Source organism: Mauremys mutica, unplaced genomic scaffold (assembly GCF_020497125.1).
Source record: "Mauremys mutica isolate MM-2020 ecotype Southern unplaced genomic scaffold, ASM2049712v1 Super-Scaffold_100089, whole genome shotgun sequence".
Taxonomy (NCBI): Eukaryota; Metazoa; Chordata; order Testudines; family Geoemydidae; genus Mauremys; species Mauremys mutica.
The window spans coordinates 577,955-584,519 of NW_025423261.1; the positions used below are offsets into that span (position 1 = coordinate 577,955).

Consider the following 6,565-nt stretch of genomic DNA (forward strand, 5'->3'; position numbering starts at 1 on the left):
AAGGACCTGCAGGTTCCCGCACCCACCTCCTAAAGCAAACAGTCCTTCCCTTCTCTGACATTCCTGCAGCCGCACATCCTTGGAGGAGTTTTACCCCAGGGGGTTCTGATTCCCTGCGAAAAGATGTGTCTGGCGGCCGGCGGGGAACTGTCTTCTCTGCCCCCTCTTTGGGCGCTGAGAAGCTTTTTCTGAGAAACAGCACCTCCTCCTGGTGGGAGAATCCTAAATTCCACCCTCCCACCCAGGTTTCTCTGAGCAGCTGCTAGATGAACCCCACTTCTCTGGTCTAGACACCAGCATCTAACTAGCCTTGGAACGGGCCCTGTTTGCTAGCTGGAGAGCGAAGGAACCAGGAAAGAAGGCAAATGTCAGGAAACGAATCTCAGCACGCAAAGAAACTTCCTTCGCTCTTCTTTTGCACTGTCTGCGCCTTTGCGACCCCTTGATGCCTAGCCCGACTAGCTCAGTCGGTAGAGCATGAGACTCTTAATCTCAGGGTCGTGGGTTCGAGCCCCACGTTGGGCGTTTGATCTTGCACTCTTCGACATCACTCTCTCCCTTTGAGTCTCAGAGCATAACGGAATCCACTCTTTGTCCTCTCAAACAGCTGAGGCGGTCTCGGACCTTTAGTACATCATGAAGACAAGACACATTGACAATTCCATGGTCCTAAGAGAGTTGAGTCTCTTCTAGCCCAGGCAAGAGAGGGAAAAAATTAACCTTTCAGAAGCTGATTGCCCCCCCACCCCCTGAGCAGCCATGTAGAGCTTCTCTACTTATTTCTATATCTTCGCCAGCGCTCAGTAGTTGAGATAACTGCTTCTTTCTCAAATCCTCCACCAGCCCTCTTCATTGGGATGGAGATTGCTTAAGGCTGACGATTCCACCACATCTTATTCATCCCTCGTACATTTCTGTAAGCCCATGGAGAGTAAAACAAGATAGCAATAAAACTGTTTTTAAAAAAAAAAAGACGTGGCCTCAATGTATAACAATACTGGAAATTGTTTTAATATGTTTTCTGTTTCTTTTTCATATCAGTGCTAAAAATAGGAAGGGAACCGTAAGGAAACGAAGAGCTCAGAGCTTGTGTTAACCTCCTTTGAAGACGAACGAATGGCCTCAGTTGGACAGAAAGTAGGCCTAGAAAGTTATGCCCAACCCCCCAAATGTCATCTCCCTGGTGGTCTAGTGGTTAGGATTTGGCGCTTTCACCGCCACGGCCCGCGTTTGATTCCCGGTCAGGGAGTTACCTTCTTCAACAAAAGTCTACCTTGCTTTCCTCGCTTGGAGTTCAAGTGGAAGAATACAACTTCCTGGCCTCCTTCAGAATGCTTGGAAACTCTTTGGAGGCCATGGGGAAAGCAAAGCTTCCAACTACTACAATATGGCTCTCTGCCCCTTAAAGCCCAGCCTCTGCGCCCTTTTACACAAATACACTTACTTGTGCAAACAATTTAGTTTTTCCTTCTTACCGAGCCTAACCTAAATTAGAACAACATTGCACTTTGACCCAAGATCTTTTTCTTTTCTTTTCACTTTTCTTGGTGAAACCAAACCAAACCAAACAATCATTTTGGGTCCACCAAAATATTTCACTAAATATAATATTCATCCAAAAACCTTTCACCCAGCGCTATATACAAGTCTTTGGAAGTAACACCCCGGAGAAAGATCATTAAGCTTTTCCATTCCTAAAATCTAGCCGCTGAAGGCTTCTGAGCATGGGCTATGGGCCTTTCACCTCTAGGCCAGTGGTTACCCTCTTGCTCAGGTGGCTACTGATGAAAGGCAACGTGGTTTAGTGGCAGATCCATTTCAGCCTCCCTCTTCCAATGTCTACAGGAGGGTGTTTGTTTCGCATTGCATCTAAGCCCTGGTCTACACTAAGCTCGGGGGTCGAACTAGGGTACGCGAATTCAGCTACGTGAATAACGTAGCTGAATTCGAACTACCCTAGTTCGACTTACTTACCGTCCAGACGCCGCGGAAGCAAACTCCGCGGCTCCAGGGTCGACTCCGGCAACTCCTCCTGCCGCGGTGGAGTACCGGAGTTCGAACTAGCGCTTCCGGGGTTCGAACTATCGCGTCTAGATCAGACGCGATAGTTCGAACTCCGAGTAGTCGAACTCGCCGCGTCGACCGTTCCGGTAAGTGTAAACGTGGCCTAAGAATCAAATCAATTCTCTTGAAACCTCAACCTGGAATCAAGGTGATTGTAGGTCAAGGAAGGAAGGTTTTGTTCATCCTGTTCTAGTAAATGCTCAAAGTTGCGATGCTTCTTGGAGCTTCCAGACACATTGGCCAGAATTTTCAGAAGGTCTCACACCCACCGCTAGGGCCAGATTTGCAGAAGAACTAGGCTCCCAGTTAGGCACTAAAATCTTTAGCCAGATTGTCAAAAAGGCTCAACCTATTTTTCCAAAAGATGAGTTATTTTGGAAAAAAGCTTGTAAAGATTGTGGGTGCTGGTTACTTGTCTATGTGGCCCACACTGCTGGAGTTGGAGGTTCACCATTGTTTTCTCAGAATGCGGTGTCCGTAGTCTGCCTCGGTTCTGGTGCCCATCTTTTATTCTCCTAATAAATCAGCAGGGAGACTAAAACAACATCGGACTCACAGGGCTCCCGGAAACCTGCCAATTTGGCTCACGGTGAAGGTGTATACAAATCATCTGTGCTGTAGAAGGGCTCTGGGAGTTGAAAGAGTTGTGAATTTAACCCTCTAGGTTTCGGGCCTAATCTGAAACTGTTTCAAAACCAATTCCTTAAATAGACCATAGTTTGAAGCATCAGCAATAGGCATCTTACTGAATATATCCAGAGCTTTCCCAGCCAATTTGGCAACCAAAGTTGTCATCTTCCCTTTCCCGAATAAGCACTTTGTCTGTCCTCCAGGCAACACGCTTAAAAATCACTATCAGTGTCTCAAAGCAATCAGCTGTGCACATATCCTGCTCGACTACGCCACTGTGATGGGTTCGGTCACAGAGATCCCCTTGGGACTGAAATTACTTCCGAGCCCGTTTTCCCTGCCAGCTTGGGACTCCAGAACCCTGCCTTGTTGAGCCAGACACCCTAGCCTGCTGCAACACAGACCCAGGCTCTGGGCCACACCCCAAAAGCTGCAGACTTTAACTCAAAACAGCTCAGCACCTGTCTCCAGCATCCAGCTCCCAGTGGGATCCAAAACCCCAAATAAATCCCTTGTACTCTCTATAAAGCTTATACAGGGTAAATTCCTAAATTCTTCACCCTCTAGATCACTGATAGAGAGAGATGCACAGCTGTTTGCTCCCCCAGGGATTAATCACTTCCTCTGGGTTTATTAATAAACAAAAGTCATTTTTATTAAGGTTAAAAAGTAGGAGTTAAGTGATTTCAAGTAATAACAGACAGAACAAAGGAAGTCACCAAGCAAACTAAAACAAAACACGCAAGCCTAAGCCTAATACATTAAGAAACTGATTCCAGGGAATAGCTCACCCTCAGAGGTGTTCCAATCAGCTTCTTTCACAGACTAGACTCCTGCCTAGTCTGGGCCCAATCCTTTCCCCTGCTTCGGTCTTTGTTACTTCCAGCAGACATCTTAGGTTTTCTCATGACTGGCAGGGGTTTTCTCATGACTGGCAGCCCCTTTGTCCTGCTTCACCCCCTTTTATAGCTTTGGCATAAGGCGGGAATCTTTTGTCTCTCCGGGTCCTCACCCTTCCTTCTAAACGGAAAAATACCAGATTTAAGATGGATTCCACTATCGTGGTCTCTGTAAGACCCCTACTTTCCATTCTTCCTGGGTTGGCCCACACGTACACAGGAAGGTTTGCAGGTCAATAAACCATTTACAACCAATTGTCAATGGGAGCCGTGAAGGTTTTAAACCGCCATTAGTGGCCCACACTTTGCACAATTACAATAGGACCTCAGAGTTAGACTTCATATTTCCAGCTTCAGAGACAAGAATGAGACATGCATACAAATAGGAGGCATATATTCAGTAGGTTAGAACCTTTGTTATGATACCTTACAAGAGACCTTTTGCATCAAGCATATTCCACTTACATCATACTCACACTTATAAGCATCTTTTCATAAAACGTATGGAGTGCAACGTCACCGGGTGTCCTACCTACCCTGCTTTCGCTGCTTCCTGATGGCACAGAATTGACAACAAAAGAGCCAGGCTAGGAGGCTTCTAAAACCGAGAGAGCTGTTCTATCGCGTCCACATCCTCTCAGGAGGTGACAAACCCCCTCTCTCCGTTTCCATCCCCCAAATCCTATCAGCTCAATGAGTTTTGTCCCTGGAAGAGCCTCGAGGGAGGCAGAAGAAGCAGAGAGGATTGCGTTGGGGGTAAATAAAACAGAGACGAGTTGTTCCTCTTGGGATTTTGGTGTGTTTCCCTGGTGATCCTGACGGAGGAACGGGAAGCATAATTCCATTTTTTTCAATGCCTCGGATTGGGTTCAGCTGGTGAACTCTCTGCTCTTGTTCTCACAGGGGAATGGAGACTGGACCGGTTTCCCAATTTGGACAGAAAGTGGCTTGCCAAAGCCGAGGAGAGCCTGCTTCCTGCCTGCACCGAGTTGACAAACTGGGGAAGCCAAAGCTGAGAGAGCCTGTAGACGAAGTCAGAGTGCTATCCGCTCACATGGAGGGGGAGCACAAGCCCTCCCTGGGTTTCTCTGCCCAAATTATAATCAGTTGAGTGATTTTCCTGGACGAGCCTCTAGGTAGGCCGAAGAAGAAGTGAAGAGGGTTGCGATGGGGTAAATGAAAGCCGAGGACTCTTCCTCTTGAGATGTCTTTGTCTTGCTCTTGTGATTCTGATGGATGAACCTAAAGCGTCATTTGAGCGTGTTTCAGTGCTTTTCCTCGGGCTCAGGTTGTGATGCTGAGCACAGGGGTTCCTTCACTCTCTCTGCTTGGACCCTCTGTACTGGGGAACGGACCAGCTTTCAAAACAGCCTAGTGGAGCTGAACAAAAACAGCAATAAACATCCAGGTTCACCCTAGATTAATCTTTTGTCCCCAATTTTCTTGGGGAAACAAAACAAAAACATGGTTTTCTTAAGAACTCAACACCCATTCAGGCTCCAAACTCTTTTGCAAGATTTCCAGAAGGGCTCAACACCCTGAGTGCTGAGCTAGTTTGGGAAAAAAACCCAAACAAGGCCGGTACCGATTGTGAGTGCTGGCTGCTTGACTCTGTGGCCCACCGTGTGGGCGTTTGAGGTTCTCATTAAGCTAAGTGTCTCTATTCTGCCTCTGTCCTAGTGTCCATCTAATAAGTGAGGGGGGAGATTAGAACACCTCAGAAGGCACAGGGTTGTAGGAAACCTGAAACTTTAGATGAGGGTGATGGTGTCTAAAAACCAGATGTGATGTAGGTGTTGAACGAGAGATGCTGTCTTGGCCTCCTTGAGCGGCTCATACAATATTGAAGAAAAGGAGGGTTGAGAGAGCTGCTTTTGTCCCAGCGTCAGGATGGCCGAGTGGTCTAAGGCGCCAGACTCAAGGCTCTGTCTTTCCCACAACTGGGGCTTCTGGTCTCCTGCAGGAGGCGTGGGTTCAAATCCCACTCCTGACACAACCTCTTGATTCCACCTCAAGAGGTGGCCTGGTTTCAATTGCCCTTGTAACATATTGGAAGAGCCCTTGTTTAGGAGCTTTCCTAGAGTAGCGGCAAGAGAAGTTAGAGGGAATCGTAAATACCTTCGGAATCCATGCGCTCAAGGCACCTAGTTGGGTAAATTCCAGTTTATTCCCCACCAGAAAGTTGGCATTGCTTGATCTTGGGCAGGTATGGATGTCAAACATATACAGGTGGAGGAAGAAGGGAGCAGTACAGTAGACACTGATAAAGGGAAGGTAAGACTCTTAGGCCTGGTCTACACTAGGACTTTAAATCGAATTTAGCAGCATTAATTTGAATTAACCGCTCAACCGTCCACACCAGGAAGCCGTTTAATTCGACCTAGAGGGCTCTTTAGTTCGAATTCGGTACTCCACCCCGACGAGGGGAGTAGCGCTAAATTCGACATGGCTATCTCGAATTAGGCTATGTGTGGATGCAAATCGAACTTAGTAGCTCCGGGAGCTATCCCACAGTGCACCACTCTGTTGACTCTCTGGACAGCAGTCGAAGCTTGGATTCTCTGACCAGCCACACAGGAAACGACCCGGGAAAATTTGAATTCCTTTTCCTGTCTGGGCACTTTGAATCTGATGTCCTGTTTGGACATCGGGGCGAGTTCAGCAGCACCTGCAACGATGCAGAGCTCTCCAGCAGAGGAGTCCATGCAATCCCAGAATAGAAAGAGGTCCCCAGCATGGACAGACTGTGAAGTCCTGGAGCTGATCGCTGTGTGGGGCGATGAGTCTGTGTTTTCGGAGCTGCGCTCCAACAAATGGAATGCAAAGACCTACGAGAAGGTCTCCAAAGCCATGGCACTCAGAGGATACAGCCGGGATACAACGCAGTGCCGCGTGAAAATCAAGGATCTGAGACAAGGCTACCAAAAAGTCAGAGCGGCAAACGGACGCTCCGGAGCCCAGCCCCAGACATG

At 47.8% G+C, this 6,565-nt stretch overlaps 3 non-coding genes across 3 annotated transcripts; all 3 read left to right on the forward strand.

Moving 5' to 3' along the window:
- Positions 1-452: 452 nt before the first annotated feature.
- On the forward strand, positions 453-525 carry TRNAK-CUU. Its single transcript has one exon. It is a non-coding gene; the product is annotated as a tRNA-Lys (tRNA).
- Positions 526-1,177: 652 nt separating this feature from the next.
- TRNAE-UUC lies at positions 1,178-1,249 on the forward strand. Its single transcript has one exon. It is a non-coding gene; the product is annotated as a tRNA-Glu (tRNA).
- Positions 1,250-5,477: 4,228 nt separating this feature from the next.
- Positions 5,478-5,586, forward strand: TRNAL-CAA. Its single transcript has 2 exons — positions 5,478-5,515; positions 5,541-5,586. It is a non-coding gene; the product is annotated as a tRNA-Leu (tRNA).
- The last annotated feature ends 979 nt before the right edge of the window (positions 5,587-6,565 follow it).